The 20202-nt window shown below is 39.1% G+C and overlaps 1 pseudogene; it reads right to left on the reverse strand.

Annotated features, from left to right (window-relative positions):
* Positions 1-15308: 15308 nt before the first annotated feature.
* Positions 15309-17594, reverse strand: LOC100656310 (H/ACA ribonucleoprotein complex subunit DKC1-like; annotated as a pseudogene).
* Between the last annotated feature and the right edge of the window lie 2608 nt (positions 17595-20202).

Consider the following 20202-nt stretch of genomic DNA (forward strand, 5'->3'; position numbering starts at 1 on the left):
GAAGAAGTTAAACTGCCCCTATCTGTGGATAATATGATACTATACCTAGAAAACCCAAAAGACTGTACAAGAAAACTCCGGGAACTAATAGTAAGATTCATCAGAGTTGAAAGATACAAGATAAACATACAAAAATCAATTGGATTCCTATATAGCAATCAAGAGAACAATGAAAAGGGAATCAGGAAAGCAATACCATTTATAATAGCCCTTAAAAAAATAAAATACTTAGGAATAAATCTAACCAGGGATGCAAAGAACCTATACAAAGAAAACTACAAAACACTATTGCAAGAAAACAAAAGGGATCTACATAAATGGAAAAACATACCATACTCATGAATGGGTAGACACAACATTCTGAAAATGACAATTCTACTCAAAGCGATTTACAAATACAATGCAATCCTGATCCAAATACCAACAAAATTATTTAAAGAGATGGAAAAACTTATCATTAACTTTATACGGAAAAGGAAGAATCCCCAAAGAAAAGCACTATTGAAGAAGAAGAATAAAGTAGGAGGACTCACACTATCTGACCTCAGGATCTACTTTACAGCTAAGGTAGTCAAAACAGCCTGGCACTGGTACAACGACAGACATTGACCAATGGAACAGAACTGAGAACTCAGATGTAAATCTATCCACCTATGGTCACCTGATCTTCAATGAGGGTCCAAAGTCCATCGAATGGGGAAAAGACAGCCTTTTTAACAAATGGTGCTGGTAAAACTGGATGTCCATCTGCAAAAAAATGAAACAGGACCCATACCTCACACCATACACAAAAACTAATTCAAAATGGATCCAAGTCCTAAATATAAAGCCAAAAACTATGAAGTTCAGAAGAAAAAATAGGATCAACCCTAGAGGTCCTAATGCATGGCATTAACAAGATACAAACCACAGCCAACAACACACAAACTCCAGAAGATATGCTAGATAAATGGAATCTTCTAAAAATTAAACACACTCATCAAAAGACTTCACCAAAAGAGTAAAACAAGAACCTATAGACTGGGAAAAAATTGGGGGCTATTACAAATCAGACAAAAGTCTAATCTGTAGAATCTACAAGAAAATCCAACACCTGTACAACAACATAAAGACAAATAATCCAATTAAAAAATGGGCAAAGGAAATGAAAGACACTTCACCAAAGAAGACATTCAAGCGGTCAACAGACACACGAGGAAATGCTTTTGATTACTAGCCATTAGAGAAATGCATATCAAAAGCACAGTGAGATACCATCTCATCCCAGCATTACTGGCATGAATCAAAAAAACAGGAAATAAAAAATGTTGGACAGGCTGTCGGAAGATCGGAATGCTTATGCACTGGTGGGTGGGAATGCAAAATGATACAACCATTTTGGAAAACGGTATGGTGCTTCCTTAGAAAGCTAGAAATAGAAATACCATATGGTCCAGCAATCCCACTCCTAGAAATATATCCTAGAGAAATAAGAGTCATCACACGAATAGACGTATACATATGCACGTTCATTTCAGCATTGTTCACAATAGCAAAAAGATGGAAACAACCTAGATGCCCATCACCAGGTGAATGGATACACAAACTGGTAAATACGCACAGTGGAGTACTACACAATGATAAAGAACAATGATGAATCTGTAAAGCATCTCATAACATGGATGAATCTGGAGGGCATTATGCTGAGTGAAATAAGTCAATCACAAAATGACAAATATTGTATGAGGCCACTATTATAAAAACTCATGAAAGGGTTTACACACAAAAAGAAACAATCTTTGATGGTTACGAGGGAGGCGAGGGGTGGGGACGGAAAAACACTGAATAGAAAATAGATAAGTGGTATCTTTGGTGAAGGGTAAGAGTTGTTTTGGTGAGGGGTAAGGCAGTACACAATACTTCAGAAGCCAGCACAACTGTACAAGGCAAGGTAATGGAAGCTCGATAGGCACATCCAAACTCACTGAGTGACCGAATTGCTGGGCTGAAGGCTGTGGGGACCATGGTCTCAGAGAACATCTAGCTTAATTGGCATAACAGAGTTTATAAAGAAAATGTTTTACATTCTACTTTGGTGAGTAGCTTCTGGTGTCTTAAAAGCCTGTGAGCAGCCATCTAGTATACTCCACTGGTCTCAGCTATTTGGGAGCAAGGAAGAATGAAGAAAACAAAAGATACAAGGGAAAGATTAGTCCAAATGACTAATGCATCACATCTATCACAGCCTCCATCAGATGGAGTCTATTACAACTAGAAGGTGCCCAGCTAACACCAGTGACTGCTCTGACAGGGATCATAATAGAGGGTTCTGGACAGAGCTGGAGAAAAATGTAGAAAAAAATTCTAACTCAAAAAGAAAGACCAGACTTGCTGGCCTGACAGAGACTGGAGAAACCCTGAGAGTATGGCCTCCGGACACCCTTTCAGCTCAGTAATGAAGTCACTCCTGAGGTTCACCCTTCAACCAAAGATTGGACAAGCTCTTAAAACAAAACAAGACTAAAGGGGCACACCAGCCCAGGGGCAAGGACTGGAAGGCAGGAGGGAATAGGAAAGCTGGTAATAAGGAACCTAAGGTTGAGAAGGGAGAATGTTGACATGTTGTGGTGTGGTTAACCAGTGTCATAAAACAATATGTGTACTAACTGTTTAATAAGAAACTTGTTTGTTCTGTAAACCTTCACCTAAAGTACAATTAAAAAAAAGGAAGAAATTGATATTGCCACTCCTGCTCTTTTTTGATTGTTGTTTGCTTGATATATTTTTTCCCATCCTTTGAGTTTTAGTTTGTTTGTGTCTTTATGTGTAAGGTGTGTCTCTCATAGACAGCATACAGACAGGCTGTGTTTTTTTTTTTTTTTTTTTTTTATCCATTCTCCCACTCCCCGTCTCTTAATTGGTGCATTTAGTCCATTTACATTCAATGTAATTATTGATAGGTATGAGTTTAGTGCTGCCACTTTGATGTCTTTTGTGTGTGTGGGTGTGTGTTGTTGACAGTCTTCGTTCCACTTAATTTTCTGTGCTGAATCTTTTTTTTTTAAATGTATTTTCTTTTCATTGTTGTTGATTTTGTATTTGTTGAGTCTTTGTTTTTCTTGTTTTTCATTTTGAAGTGCAGGATTGTTAGTTTCCTTTGTGGTTACCTTAATATTTACCCTTATTTTTCTAAGTTTAAACCAATCTTTCATTTCTTTATATTGCCTTGACTTCCTGTCCATATGAAAGATCGATGGCTACATTTTGTAGTCCCTCTTTTTTGTTTTAATGTTGTCATCTTTTACATAATGACATCTCTGTTTCCCTCTTTTCAGTGTTTTAGCTTTGGATTTATTTTTGTGATTTCCCTATCTGGGTTGATATCTGGTTTTCTGTCCTGTGTTCTAGTCTTGGGTTGTTGTCTGATGTTATTGATTTTCTAAGTGGAGGACTCTCTTTAGTATTTCTTGTAATTTTGGTTTGGTTTTTGCAAATTCCCTAAACTTGTGTTTTTCTGGAAATGTCCTAGTTTCGCAATCAGATTTGAGAGATAGTTTTACTTGATGTATAATTCTTGGCTGACAATTTTTTTCCTTCAAGGCTTTATATATGTCATCCCATTGCCTTCTTGCCTGCATGATTTCTGCTGAGTAGTCTGAGCTTAGCCTTATTGACTCTCCTTTGTAGATGACTTTTCATTTATCCCTAAAACCAAAGTAAGTGCTCTTCAAACTCTTTTTATCTTTGGTTTTGGCAAGTTTGATTATAATATGTCTTGGTGACTTTCTTTTAGGATCTACCTTGTGTGAGGTTTGATAAGCATCCTGGTTAGATAGCTTCTCATCTTTCACAATATCAGGGACATTTTTTGCCAACAAATTTTCAACAATTCTCTCTGTATTTCCTGCTATCTCCCCCATTCTGGTACTCCAATCACTCGTAGGTTATCCCTCTTGATAGAGTCCACATAATTCTCAGGATTTCTTTATTTTCTAAAATTGTTTTATCTGATTTTTCCTCAAATATGTTTGTGTCAAGTGGTTTATCTTCAATCTCACTAATTCTGACTTCCATTGCCTCAATTCTGATACTACGAATTTCTATTGTCTAATTCTGAAATTTTATTGTTAATCTTCTGCATTTGTTTTCTGTCTCTCTATGGATTCTTGCAGACCATCAAATTTGTCATTATGCTCTTCTTTAATACTTCTTAAGCTCTAATGCTTTGTCTACGTGCTCTTTGCCTTGTTCTGCATTTTGTCTGATCTTCTTCCTATCTCTTGAAGGGTTCTGTATGTTAATCTTTTGTATTCTATCTTCGGTAATTCCAGGAAGTTCTCTTCGTCTGGAAAATTTCTTGATTCTTTGTTTTGGGACCTTATTGAAGCCATCGTGGTCTGCCTCTTTATGTGATTTGATAGTCACTGTTGTCTCCAAGCCATCAATAAGTTATTGTATCTATTTATTTCATGTTTGCTTATTATGTCCTAGCTTCTTATCTAGTTTTGTTTCGATATGCCCAAATAGCCTGCTTGTGTGAGCTAGTTTGATTATTGGTGTCTTTGAAGCTCTAATTTCCTGTCTTCAGGTGGTTAGAGTTACTAGGTATATGAGCCCAGGAGTCCATTTACTTCTCTTGTATGGATTCAGCTCAGGTGTCCAGGTAGTTGGTCAAAAAGTGGGTGGTGCAGGTTCTCACCTACAGTCCTAGACAGGCAGGGGTGATTGTGGTAGGCACAGGCATCTGGCTGCAGTAGGGGGTCACCTGCTGAGCAAGGCAGGGGGCTGACAACTGCCTTTGTGTGTCTGTGAAGAAAGCCTGTCTCTGATCCCTAGATCATGCAGAAGGGTGGGCTTTGTAGCCAGGCTATGGGCACCCAGTGCTGTTGGCTGTAAGGACTGGAAGGCACAATTTATTCTTAGACCCCTGTTGCGGGTGGCTAGGTGGTGTGGGTGGAGCCACCAGTCCTCTGGCCCCTGATGTGTGTAGGTGAGGAACCTGCTTAATAGGCAGAGTGGTGTCAAATGTCACATACCTGCCTCTCCACCATATAGCTGATACAGTTGACTTCAGGTATATCATTGTTGTATTGTGCTAATGAGGGCCTATGCTACTGAAATGGGTCCATACAGGTCTGTGTGAGGGTGAAAGGCATTCAAAGTCCGTGGGCCCCTTAGGCCTGTGCCTAGGCAAAGGAGCTGTTTCTGCCCTGAGGTTGTGGCTTAGGGGAGCCAGCAGATTATTTTTTCCCTGTTTTTTAAATTGTTTCCTCTCCAAGGCTGAGAGAATGGCTCAGGTTGTGTGAGGGGTCCTACTTCTGTCCCAGGGGATGCAGCAATTTCTGAAGCCAGCTTGGACCTAGTGCATAGTGTGAAGGGGGCAGGTAAGTGGAAGAGAGGCTTTTCCCAAAGGAGCTTTTTTTGTTTTGTTTTGTTCCACGTGGTAGGTTAGACACATGTACTTATCTTTTGCCAGTTGAGTGCTGCTTTTCACTGACTCTGGAGGCTTGAGCGGACTCTTCACCACTTGGTCTCACTCAATGTGGAAAATGCATTCCCAGTTCCCTGCTTGCTTCACCGTGCCTGTGCCAGCAGATCCAGCCTGCAGGGTGCCAGTTCCTGCTGGGTCAAGTCTGGCAACTCCTTGCTGCTTCTGAATTGTCTCTCCTTTCACCTGCTACTCAGTCTGACTTCTCAACTTTGCCTTTAATGTTCAGGTATTGCCCATATTTTTTGCAGTGAAATTTGATCAATAATGACACAAAATACTTTGTTGGCTATTTGCATAGGTCTTGTTTTTCCATTGAATCTATAAATGCTCAAAAATGCTAATATTTGTTAGCACATATTCAGAGCAATGAACAATTACTTTTAATCTAGGTATGAAGATTTAAATCACCTAGATATGTTAGAACTCATCAACTTGATCTCTGTGCAAAAATCAGGAGATTCTATTCCAGAAACTACAATAACATTACCTTCTTGTCGTTAGGTACTCTGTCACTATAGATATTTTAAAACACTCATGCCTCAGTAATCTGAAGGTTAGAATTCAAATAATATCAGGCACAGAGATGCAGCAATGCCTAAAATGTAAGCCATATAGACCACTAGCTTCACAAAAATTTCCAAATCAAGCTCCAACTTTAGCACATTTAAGAGCACATAATTCAGAATTTATCAATCTTTATTGCACACGCAATTCTAGCCACATTGGTTATCCAATTTCTTAATCTATGCAGATAAGATTAGAAATTGAAAGAGGGAGTCTTGTATAATGTTTTTAATAGTACAAGTGCCAGCTAAAAAAGGAGAGAGGAAATCTATCACAGAATGTACAGTAATTAATAAATGCATTCTGTGAATATGTGTTGTGTTCCTAGTGCCTATATGGGCTGTGATGCAAAGATGAGCAGTCACATCTGTGCCCTTAAGTGAATTCACAATTACTCAATTTTGTTCATAACCTTTTTTTTTAGGAAAGAAAGGAAATTTACCACTTAAAAAAGTTATATTTAAATATCTGTACAATTGTTCTAGGCAAATACCATTTCCATATATCAGACAAATTAGGCGACAATATACATCATCGTTCAATAATTGTGTAGTGGTTAAAGTGATAGATTGTGAACCAATAGGCAGTGGTTCAAAAACACAAGTGGCTCTGCTGGAGAAAGATGTGGCAGTCTGCTTTCCTAGAGATTTACGGCCTTGGAAACGCTATGGAGGCATTACGAGTTAGAATCAATGGCAGTGGGTTTGGTTTGGGTTTTTGGAATAATTGCTACTCGTATAAATGACAGTGTGAAAAATACCAAAGCGAAGAACCTTAGCTTCATTTAGAGAAATTCTGTATTCATTTCCTTTAGTCATGCTTTTATTCCATATAATGGTACTTATGCCAGAATTTTAGGTTTATAATTCCTATAAAGTGAGAGCTTCTCTTAATCCCTATATCTGCTTATCTACTGTATGCGTTGCTTCAGTCATCTCTCCTGCCTGTTTTCATCTCTTAATCCTAGGAAGGATTTAAATTCCTGCCAAGTCCCAGCACACTCGTGTTGAGTTCTGAAGAGGAAATAAAGATAAGCAAAATGAAATTTATTATTATTTTAGATGTGGAGAGGAACATGTAAATAATGCTATAATAGAGATGTGAAGAAAGCTATTGGTGAGGAAGCTGGAATAAACACTTCCATCTAAGACAGGTCGGCAAAATTTCATAGGAGAGGGCGTATTGAGTGGGGTTTGAATGATGAATTGGAATTACCCAAGTGGAGAACCACTGAGAAAAGAGAATTCTGGAATTTGGAGCACAGCAGTTTAGAAGTCACGCTAAAAGTTTACAAAGTATTGATGAATGTGAAGCCTTTCTTTAAGCAGATTATCTTAGAAGAAAAAAATTAGACAAGGGCATGATTTGTTTCATGTAAAATAATTTGTTGGATGTGTGCATTGTCAATAGAGATTATTAAAATAAAAGCAACTGTTCCCCTGCTTCTCTTATCAATTTGGGAAAAGGCTGTCCTCTCAGTCCCCTCTGTAAGTATGTGAGACTATTATTCAAATTGTAGATAACATGTTACTATAACTTTGTTTCCTTTCCCCCAAAAGGAGCTTCTAATGAGCTGCTAAGATGCTCGTAATGCCTTATGTTGCTAGGACACTTGGCCCCTTCCTCAGGAAAGGAGGAATAGGAAGGTAACATCTGAGAATTTTTCCCTCAAAAAGAAGACACAAGCTCATAAGTAGTTAAGGCAGTAAAATTGATAAACATATTTACATGGGGGCCTACTGTATACCAGAAATTATGCAAAATACAGAACCATAGAGTCTTACAATTAAAAGCAAATTTAGGGGTCATGTAGTCCAGCCTCCTTTACAATGAAGGAATATCCTCTACAATAGCCCTGACAAACGGTCATTCAACATTTTATCATGCTGTCCCATGAATATTCACTTCTTTTGAGGAAATCCACTTTACCATCCTTGTCATCCTTGTCAGAAGATGTGATATGCCTCCCTGTAACTTTTACCTACTGATCCTAGTTCTGACTTCTGGAGATCCTTAAAAAAAAATTAAAAATATTTTTTCCTTAGACTGAGTCTAATCAGTTGACCTGTTGCCCTCAGTTTGAATAAGACTCATGCTGACCCCATGTGTATCAGAGTAGAACTGTGGTCCACTGAAAACCCTATGGAGCAGACTATTCTACTCTGACACATATAGGGTCATTTTCAATGGAGGATATTTTGAAAGTAGATTGCCAGGCTTTTCTTCTGAGGTACCTTTAGGTGAATTCAAACTGCCAACCTTTCGGTTAGAAGCTGATAGGCCTTCTGATATTTGAAGTTTTTAATCAAACATCCCTATCTCCAGGCTAAATATTCCACATCCCTTCAATATTTCCATAAATGATAAGATTTCCCTGACCCATCATACCCCCAACCCCACTCACTGCATATTGCTGAGTTTGTTAAACTTCCATAGCTGAAGGGGTAGAGGGCTGTCTTTAAGTCCCAGTGGCCTCTTTTTGAATAATACTGTATTATTGGCTCATATAGATTTTATGTGCACCTAAGTCACCTACGTTTTTACCCAGAATTTCAGTCAACTGTGGTCTCTTCCAGCCTGAACTTTTACATTTAATTGTTGAACCAAAGAGGGATATGAAAAATTTAAATGAGAACTTAAAAAAAAGCATGCTCCTCCTGTTCAAAAGTTTAGCCAATCCTTTCAAACTTTTGTTTCCTGAAAATATGCTCCCCCTTGTGTCTGTCAGTTTGTCATACTTTGGGGCTTGCATGTTGCTGTGATGCTGGAAGCTATGCCACTGGTATTCAAATTCCAGCAAGGTCATCCATGGCAGACAGGTTTCGGCTGAGCTTCCAGACTAATACAGACTAGGAAGAAGGATCCTGCAGTCTATTTCTGAAAAGAATTAGCCAGTAAAAACTGTATGAATAGCAGCAGAACGTTGTCTGATATAGTGCCATAAGATGAGCTCTCCAGGTTGGAAGGCACTCAAAATACGACTGGGGAAGACCTGCCTCCTCAGAGTAGAGTTAACCTTAATGAAGTGGATGAAGTCAAGCTCAAGCTTTTGGGACCTTCATTTGCAGGTGTGGCATGACTCAAAATGAGAAGAAACAGCTGCAAACATTTATTAATAATCCAAACATGGAACACACAAAGTATGAATCTAGGAAAATTGGAAATTGTCAAAAATGAAAGGGAACCCATAAAGATAGATATCCTATGCAATAGCGAGCTGAAATGGACTGGCACTGGCCATTTTGATTTGGACAATCATATGGTCTACTACGCCAGGAATGACAACTTGAAAAGGAATGGCATTGCATTCATCATTAAAAAAGAACATTTCAAGATCTATCCTGAAGTACAACACTGTCAGTGATAGGATAATATTCTTACGCCTACAAGGAAAGACAGTCAATATGACTATTATTCAAATTTATGCACCAACCACTAAGGCCAAAAATGAAGAAATTGAAGATTTTTATCAGCTGTTGCAGTCTGAAATCCATTGAACATGCAATCAGGATGCATTGATAATTACTGGTGATTGGAATGCAAAAGTTGGAAACAAAGAAGAAGGATCGGTAGTTGAAAAATATGGCCTTGGTAACAGAAATGATCCCAGAGATCCCATGATACAATTTTGCAAGACCAATGACTTCTCCTTGCAAATACCTTTTTTCACCAAAATAAACAGTGACTACACATATGGACCTCACCAGATGGAATACACAGGAATCAAATAGACTACATCTGTAGAAAGAGACATTGGAAAAGCTCAATATCATCACTCAGAACACGGCCAGGGGCTGACTGTGGAACAGACCATCAATTGCTCATATGCAAGTTCAAGTTAAAACTGAAGAAAATTAGAACAAGTCCACCACAAGGGCCAAAGTACCATCTTGAGTATATCCCACCTGAATTTAGAGACCATCTCAAGAAAAGATCCGACGCATTGAACACTAATAACAGAAGATCAGATGAGTTGTGGAATGACATCAAGGACCTCATACATGAAGAAAGTAAGAGGTCATTAAAAAGACAGGAAAGAAAGAAAAGACCAAACTGAATGTCAGAAGAGACTCTGAAACTTGCTTCTGAACGTTAAGCAGCTGAAGCAAAAGGAAGAAATGATGAAATAAAAAAAACAAAAAATTTCAAAGGGCGGCTAGAGAAGACAAGGGCAAGTATTATGACATGTGTAAAGAGCTGGAGATTGAAAACAAAAGGGAAGAAGGACACGCTCAGCATTTCTCAAGCTCAAAGAACTGAAGGAAAAATTCCAGTCTCGTTTTGCAATAGTGAAGGGTTCTATGGGAAAAATATTAAAAGATGCAGGTAGCATCAAAAGAGTATGGAAGGAATTCTCAGTCACTGAACTTTTGCAGTAGCTTATCTCTTTACGGAAACCTTGGTGGCGTAGTGGTTAAATGCTACGGATGCTAACCAAAGGGTCGGCAGTTCAAATACACCAGGCGCTCCTTGGAAACTCTAGGAGTTCTGCTCCTAGAGGGGCAGTTCTACTCTGTCCTATAGAGTCACTATGAGTCCAAATCGACTCGATGGCACTGGGTTTGGTTTTGGTTTTTATCTCTTTACAGTTTGACTCTGCATCTTATAAACATGGGATTCTTTTCCATCTGTTCATCCAATAAATATCTGTGGAATATCCATGATGTGTCAGACACTGTATGGGGTGCTGGACATAAGCAGATAAAACAGTTGAATGCCTTTACACAGCAGGTACTCTTTTTCTGTGCTTACTCTAATCAAACTATGTACAACTATTCAAAAACACATTGCTATGGATTGAATTGTGTTTCCCAAAAATATATATTGTAAATCCTAACCCCTATACCCGTGGTTCCACTGCTATTCATAAGGTTTTCACCAGCTAATTCTTCTCAGAAGTAAACTGCCAGGTTCTTCTTCCTAGTCTGTCTTAGTCTGGAAGCTCAGCTGAAACCTGTCCTCCATGGGTGACCCTGCTGGTATCTGAATACTGGTGCCATAGCTTCCAGCATCACAGCAACACACAAGCCCCCACAGTACAACAAACTGACAGACAGGTACGGGAAGATGGAAGGAATACAGAGTCATTATACCAAAAAGAATTTCAAGAGATAGCATATGATCAGGAACTGAAGGTGCTGAAGGAAGAAGTCCAAGCTGTACTAAAGGCATTGACAAAAAACAAGGCTCCAGGAATTGATGGAATATCAACTGAGATGTTTCAACAAACTGATGCAGTGCTGGAAGTGCTCCCTTGTCTATGCCAAGAAATTTGGAAGACAGCTACCTGGCCAACCGACTGGAAGAGATCCACATTTATGCCCATTCTCAAGAAAGGTGACCCAACCAAATGTGGAAATTATCAACCAATATCATTAATATCACATGCAAACAAAATTTTGCTGAAGGTCACTCAAAAGCGGCTGTAGTATATTGACAAGGAACTGCCAAAAGTTTAGGCCAGATTCAGAAAAGGACATGGAACCAGGAATATCATTGCTGATGCCAGGTGGATCCTGGGTGAAAGCAGAAAATACCAGAAAGATGTTTACCTGTGTTTTAGTGACTATGCTAAGGCATTTGACTGTGTGGATCATAACAAATTATGGATAACATTATGAAGAATGGGAATCCCAGAACACTTAATTGTGCTTATGAGGAACCTGTACATAGATTAAGAGGCAGTTGTTTGAACAGAACAAGGGGATACTGATTGGTTTAAAGTCAGGAAAGGTGTGTGTCAGGGTTGTATCCTTTCACCATACCTATTCAATCTGTATGCTGAACAGATAATCTGAGAAGCTGGACTATATGAAAAAGAATGGGTCATTAGTATTGGAGGAACGCAGATGACACAACCTTGCTTGCTGAAAGTAAAGAGGACTTGAAGCACTTACTGATGAATATCAAAGACTACAGCATTGCACCTCAACATAAAGAAAACAAAAATCCTTACAGCTGGCCCAATAAGCAACATCTTGATAAATGGAGAAAAAATTGAAGTTGTTGAGGATTTCATTTTACTTGGATCTACAATCAATCCCCATGGAAGCAGCATTCAAGAAATCAAAGATACGTTGGATTGGGCAAATCTGCTGCAAAGGACCTCTTTAAAGTGTTCAAAAGGGACGATGTCACCTTGAAGACTAAGGTGTGCCTGACCCAAGCCGTGGTATTTTCAATTGCAACATATGCATGTGAAAGCTGGACAATGAATAAGGAAGACTGAAGAAGAATCGATGCCTTTGACTTATGGTGTTGGTGAAGAATATTGAATATACCATGGACTGCCAAAAGAACAAACAAATCTGTCTTAGAAGAAGTACAACCAGAATGCTCCTTAGAAGCAAGGATGGTGAGACTGATTCTTATATACTTTGGACTGTCAGGAGGGATCAGGCCCTGGAGAAGGACATCAGGCTTGGTAAAGTATAGGGTCAGCAGAAAAGAGGAAGACCCTCAAAGAGGTGGATTGACACAGCGGCTGCAACAATGGGCTCATGCATAAAAACGACTGTGAGCATGGAGCAGAACCGGCAGTTTTTAGTTCTGTGGTACACAGGGTTGCTGTCAATGGGAACCGACTTGAGGACACCTAACAACAACAACAACAATATGCTAGGTACCCCATCTACAGCTTCATCTCTTTTGTGGTAAAAGCACTACACTGTACAAGACAGAGGATACCTTCTAAGACACGATACTGGAGACTAGCTCCCAGATTGAACATAATCACCTTTCTTTGTTCAGCCATCTACGACTCTATGTACAGGTACTGCTGTTGAGCCCCTTTCTCTAATTTGTTCAAAACAATATCCTGAGAGATTCTGTTCAGTACCACCTTGCCAAAAGATTTTGTACTGAATCTGATGACTGAGTCTTCTCTATTCACTGGGTAGGCTGTATTTCTATCCTTGCCCCTCGTTTATAACAAGTTTTCTTGTTCATTCAGTTTTAACTGAATGGAATGTAAATCTGCAAGATGTTATCCAATTATCCAAGTGAAACTGTTAAGCATAGATTCTTCAAAATAATTAAAAATACAACAAAAATTTAAGGAGACTTGAAGTAGGAAAGACATACAAAAGAATTACTAAAATAAAAAGTCAAATTAATGCTAGTCAAGATTCTTATTGAACTTTTGCATTATAATAAACTAGCAAATGTAAGCATGCTACTCATTATTTGATTAAAGCAAGTGTTCAATAATTTGACTTTATTTTTTGTCTTAGTCTCTATACAACAGGATGAATCTTGTAGAATTCATGTAATCCTGGCATCCCACCTTAGAATATTAGCTTCTCAAGGGCAGAAACTGAACTTAGAATTAATCATTCTCAGGTTCTTCTTGGCACACTTGAAATATTTTTAATTAACTAATATTTATGCAGTAAATGAATGTTTCTGGGCCTTTCTGATTGCTTGCTGTAAGTCATACCACTCCTACCACTAGCCTAGATAACTAGATGAATAATCCTTCACTCATATTTTTCATCTGCATGTTGGAATGTCTGTCTAAAATAACTTTGGTTTTGGCACAGTAGATATCAAGCTGACAGTGTTTAGCCACAGGCTCAGTACCTTATTAAGGCAGGTCTTGAAACCTAATGAGAAATCTATGTCATCAGCAAAGAAGTAGGTTCTTGTCTTATTTCCTGTGTCAGGAGAATGTTCATTCGGATCGTTTGAAAGCTGTATAAAATTATTTGCAATAAATTAAAAAGAAGTAGGGCTAGGACACAACCATTTTTCTTGGCTTTTGATTGGAATTTAATGTTGAGAGCCCATTCCTACCTGCTCTGATTCTCACAGGGGTATTATGAGTCATACTTTGAAGGAATCTTCATAGCCTGAGATCTGTGCTCAGATCACATAGCTTGGCCCATAGTGATTTCTGTCTATAGAATCAAAGACTAACTGTAGATCAATACATGCTGACAAAGGCTTACATTGTTCTCAACTATTTTCTCAGTAAAGTAAAAATTTCTCCACAAAGCACCAGGTAAAAAGTTTAGCAATGGTCAACAATGGGACAGCTTTCTCTGAAGCCCACGTTTCTCTCATAAAGGATATTTTATCATGGGACTCAGTTCTGTAGCATCCCAAAATGTAATCCTCCCCAGGGAGGTTCTTGCTTCATCCTTTCTAAGACTGGTGTGGACCTATCCGTAATTTTCAAATATGATTTACCAAAGAAAATTTTCTTCTCAAGTTGACTTATTTTAATTCATCTTTCTAAATCTTAGAACCTAACACAATGCCTTGGTACCCAAACACTAACACATGCACATAGCCACTTATGATTTCTTGTGTTCTGAATGATAAAATATCCAACTGAAATCATGATATAGAATAAAGAATGTATTGGCTCATTTATCTAAAAAGTCATAGATCAGGCCAAGACTGATCCAGTGGCTCCAACAATGCTAGTCATTTCTCTGTTTTCTACTCTACTTTCTGTTGTGTTTTATTCAGCTTCAATCCTCAGTCTCACTTCTTGTGGTATGCAAAAGTACCTGGATCTCCTATTTGCATGCCCAAACTAGAAATATCTGGTGAAAGAATGCATTTCTTCTTAGGCTCCTCCAGAATCAAGTGAAAGCTTCACTTCCTCAGAAATTGGAAACACCTTACCTTACACGTCATGGGCTCCAATGGAATTAGGTGGTGACACGTGGTTAGTGGGGATACACCTGGGAAGCTGAGGGTAATATTGACAGCACCTAAATTCTATGCCTGATAATGGGGAGGGATTAATGTAAAGTACTGCTATTGGGAGAAGTGGAAATTGAGGTAGTGGTGATATGTAAGTGGAATTGATCAATAATTGTTGACTGAATGACTTTATACCGTGAGCATTCATTCATGTGTTCATTTATCAAACATTCACGGAAAGAAACTAATTTTTATATAAAATAATCTTTTCAGGAATAGAAATATATGGAAAAGGAAAACCATATAATTTTAAATAATACTGGGGGATCACACTAATAATTATAACTAGGCATTTACTTACTGAGAACTTATTATTGCAGGCACTACTCAAAATGTTTTATCTGCACTTAATCCTTATAATAAACCTATAAAATAGGTATCATTATTACCTCACTTCTTAGGAGGAGAGGTTGAGATAGGGGTTAGACACTTTATCCATAGTTACTCAGCTGCTAAGAAGAGCCAGCTTCAGAACCCAGACTGTCTGGCTCCAGAGTGAGCACAGCATGGCTACATTGCTACACCATAACTGTACCTAGAAAAGGCAAAACTTGGGCTGAGGAAAGGGAGGGCAAGAAACACATCAAGGGGGCAAAAAGATAAGAAGCAGAATAATACAATGGTCGCAAGCACAGACTCCAGAGCCAGGCAACCTTTTTTAAAAATCTAGGTGTATCACTAAAGCCTTGTGATATTGGGCTCGTAAAGGGCTTCCTAGGACTTATCACTTACGTAATGTGCCTTGCAATTTTTATTATTATTTTATAATCCTTCACTGAAAACAGAATATATTTCTTTAAAAATACATGAGGGTTAAAGCAAGAGGGCATTAGAACAGTTTTACCTCGGTTACAACATACAAGCAGCCAAGTCAGTTTAGGTGAACAACGCTGTACGTGCACGTCTCGGAGAAGCCCAAAAAGACAAGTAGGGAAGAGAAAACTTGACACAGCTGTCAGAATGGAGCACCCAAAGTCCTTGCCAGGCCTATACCAGGGAGATCTGGTAGAGCAGGGGCAGCTTTCTGAAGCCAGAACAGACCACTGTCCTTATGACATCGGGAAAAGGTTTACTCCAGTAGACAACTTGGTTCAGTTATATTATTGCGTCACTGAACAGACTTACTACAAATTTCTTAAATAGGGAAAAAAGACAAATCAGGAGAAGACTGATGTTAAAAAGGCAATTAGAAAACAGTTGTGGATTGTTGCTGGGTGGTCTTGTGTCTGAAGGTGAGTCTGAAGGTGGGACTTCTCAATTCTTAACCACCAGTGAAATCTGTAGGGCCCAATCTGCCTCATTCATCCCCCAGGTCCTTAAGACAGGACAAGATGGTCTGAACACACGAGATAAAATCACCGTAGTCTCAGGTAGCAGCTGTCTCTGCCAGTCTATTTGACTCTCCTAGTCAGTGAAGGTAGAAATATTCAAGGGAGAGGAAAAGTAACGATTTATAGCACTTTGATGCTTTGTGTCATACTCATGAGATCTTTTAGGATATTTCTCAAGTCATTTGACCACATCCTAGGGTGGTGAATAAGGAGATATAAAGTTTATGTACAATTGTTGTTGTTAGGTGCCACCTCTTCCTTCACAGAATCAATGTAGTTCACGTATTCCTGAACCCAAGTAGCTGCCCTGCTGTCTGTGGGCTTGCTGATCCAGAAAGCCCTGCATCATCCTCTTCTGACTAGCCTTTGGACCTAAACCCCACTTCTGTGGGTATGTATCTCTCTCCACAATCACTTTCTTGATCTTAGCTACTATCCCATGGTCACAGGTCCAGATCATTGATGTGGTCATTAATGCAATAGCCATACAGATGGCCTCCCCCTTGGTGGTGATGACTATGATCTCCTGATTGACTTCAATGCCATCATTGTACTGAAGAACACCTGGAACCAGAGTCTTTGCTCTACAGCATATTGTGTTCACCGCACTGTCTTTCATAACCAGTTGCTTGTGAGATGTCAGCAGCTTTTCCAGAGGGTAAATAACTCACAGCAGGTAACTCTCATCCTTGTGATTATCGTATAGCCACTGAGCATCCAGCACATCACGCATTGTCACCATATGGTCCTTTTCACTCATAACTTCACAACAAACCCTCCAAAGTTCCTGCATCTGACTTCCAACACCCAGTAACAAACCAAGGTGCACACAAAGTGTCCTAATGTAGGTGTCAGCCTCACAGCTCACCCAAAAAATTCCTAATCTTCTCTCAGGATCCTACTCTATCATTTTTCTCTCACAGGTGATCTGGACTCGGAGTTGCCTCTGTACTGCAGCAATAAGGGGGGGGCGGGTAGCTAGAATAGGGCACCTGTCAGAGTTTCTAGGGCTCTAGAAAGCTGGGTCCTCCCTTCCATGGCATCATGCAGCTGGACAATTCCCACATACTCTTTTCCTGTGCTCTGCTGTGATTTCTCCAGTGTGGCTCGTTCTGTGCACACGATTAGACAGCCAGTCACCTCGGGATCCAGAGTACCGCTGTGTCCTGTCTTCTCAACATGAAGTATCCACCGGATCCAGGCTACCACCTCATGGGAAGAGGGGTTAGAGGGCTTGTCAAGGTTAACGAAAAGTGTCCTGATATAGTCGGCAGTCTCCCTCTTCAGAGGATTTGAACCAGAAGGAAGAGGAGTATAGTGTCTCATCCTTACTTTTAACTAATCAAAATTCTTTAACAACAAGGACCACGGAGATGTGTCCAACTGAGCAACTTTGGATTCAGGTTTTATAATTCTTCAGCGTGTTCTATTTTAGCTACATCATCTTCTGTTAATGACTTCGGGTCCTATTTCTTCTTATCCTTCTTCAACAAAAGAACTTCGACGTCTGCCATGCTCCCCACACAACGTGCAGGCCGGCCAGGCCACAGCCGAGGGACAAGCCTCCAGACTCCCACCGCCTCCGTCCCGTCAGGCCACGCCGCTAGGGTCCGCCCACTTGTGCCACGCCCCGTGCGTGCAGCGCTGTGCGGCGGGTGGGACGGAGGTGGGGGGAGGGCCAGGGGTATTATTTTTATTATTAGATTGTGGAGAATCTAAACAGTTTCTGTGGAGAAGCATTGTTTCTTTGGTGGAAATTGGGTAGATATTTGATTGAGAAATTTAATTAAAAAAAAAAAGTTAATATATTAACGTTAAAGCCCAAGATATAATCAGGCGAGCTCACTTTTAAGAGACTCAAGTTCGTCCTTAAAGGACTAATTTTTTCCTTAGGGTCGGATACAGAGGGCTTTTAAAGATGACTTGCAACTAGTTTTTAACCAATCATGAGGTGCTATAGGGTCGCTATGAGTTGGAATTAACGCCATGGCAGTGGGTTTGGTTTGGTTTTTGGAGATGATATAACTAAGTAGGGGTAAGAAGTTATATAGAAAAATACCCACCCTATAATATTATTTTGAGTCTTAAAAAAAGATGGGAAAATTTGTGTTTCTCAAATCCATTCCATAGAGAGCACTGTATTTGTTCAAAACAAATACCTTTATAAGTACACATATAAGTCCCTGAGATAAATGATGTGGTTCTAAGTAAAATGACTGGTGGGGGTGAAGTGGTTGATAAAGGGAAGAATTTGCATGAAACAAAACTAATCTCTGACATCTGTATCATATGAGGAATTAACACAATATCTGTAAACCGATTAGCATAAGACTTTGTCCATAGTAACTGTGTAGGTAATGTTAGACATTGTTTTCATAATTATTGCATTTTAAAAATGCAATATTTCTAAATTGCTGACATTATGGAATGCAAATTAAATTGTCCACATATTTTGTCTCAGTAGCTCAAGGATTATTGATAACTTTGGACACCATTGTGCCTCCATCCAAAAAATTCTGAGGAGTCAAGTAACTTAAATACCTAATGAGAAATTTCATTTAAGTGTTGCCCTTTTCCACCTATATCTACCTGGTCCATTCTGAGTCAGATAGGTGAAAGAATTATCCAATTTCTAGTGATCACTATGCTGAAATCATGGCTTTGTAGTTTATAGATTTTTCTCATATGATCAAGAGTTTCCTGATGGTTTGCAAGGCACTTTTACATCCCTGATTTTATCAGATCCTGGCAACCATATCCTGAAGTAGGTAGAGCTGTTAATATTATCTTCATTTCACAAAGCCAGGGAGTCAATATCCTGCTTGAGGTCACAGTTAATAAGTGACTAAACAGGGATTAAATATAGACTTTCTCATCCCAGATCTTGTGCATGTTCATCCCTACTGTGCTACCTCTGAATTGTTCTGGAAATGAGGTGACACTCTTGTTCCAACAAGTGCCTGGTTGTGATTGGGGTTGATTGTAGTATCCTGGCATATGCTGGCAACGAACCTGTCTGTTCCTCTGATGCTGGCATGTCCTATTCCACTTTTTAAAAGGAAAGAATAAAATGATAGATGAAAATAAATAAAGATACGTTGACAGATAGTACTTTAAAGGAAAATGAGATGAAAGAGTAATAGTAGACAAGGTGAAAACACAAAATTCAACTGAACAGACAGAATATCCTCAAAGGTCCAAGTCTTTTGTCTGAATTTAAAATAGTTAAAAGTAAGAAGTTAGTGCTTTGCAAGAGAAGATTCAGAGATATAGTAGCAATCACTTCTGAAAGGTTGGGGTTGTGCTGAAGACCACACGTGCAGTTTCTTCGTCTGATATCACCAAACATTTGTGGCAATTAAGGATGGAAACAGAGGAATAGCCAAAAGATAAGGGGAAGACAAACATTTTCACAGAAGTTACAAACTGGATCAGAGGATAAATCCAAACTAACCTTACGAATTTGGATATCCCACAGTTTGAACCAATCTAATCCATCTAAATTTAGTGACAAGGACCAATTGCCATGAAATTGATTCCCACTAATCATGTGTGTCAGAGTAGAACTGCTCCACAGGGTTTTCACTGGCTGATTTTTCAGAAGTGGATCACCAGACCTTTTTTCCGAGGTGCCTCTGGCTAGACTTGAACCTCCAATCTCTATGTTAGGAGCATATTAAATGTTTGCACCATCCAGGGACTCCATAAGCACACCTAACATCTTGTGAGAACAATAAGGGCTGTCAGAAAGGAGAAATTCTGTTAGAAGCACAAGAATTGGCCAATGCTGTTTCCAAACCTGACTCCATAGCAGAAGCAGTTGGAGCTCCTGTTAAAATACAAATACTCTGTTTGGATTCATCCCTAAAGATTTTCATTCTATATTTTGAAATATGGCCAAGCAGAATCAATAGTTCTTATGAACTGGATCTTTGCTTCCAAGTTGGGAACCTTTGCATAAGTGAAGTCTCATCTCTGAAAAAGAGCGAAACATACAGAAAACTAAGTGCCCTTTCTAGTAAAGAGATTTTGAACTAAGAGTTAATATTGTGCTATGCAATCCTCGTGTGACTATTCAAAATGCTATCAACATATGCAAAATCTTTGTTAGGATTTTATCTT

This window comes from Loxodonta africana, chromosome 17, assembly GCF_030014295.1.
Source record: "Loxodonta africana isolate mLoxAfr1 chromosome 17, mLoxAfr1.hap2, whole genome shotgun sequence".
Classification (NCBI taxonomy): domain Eukaryota; kingdom Metazoa; phylum Chordata; class Mammalia; order Proboscidea; family Elephantidae; genus Loxodonta; species Loxodonta africana.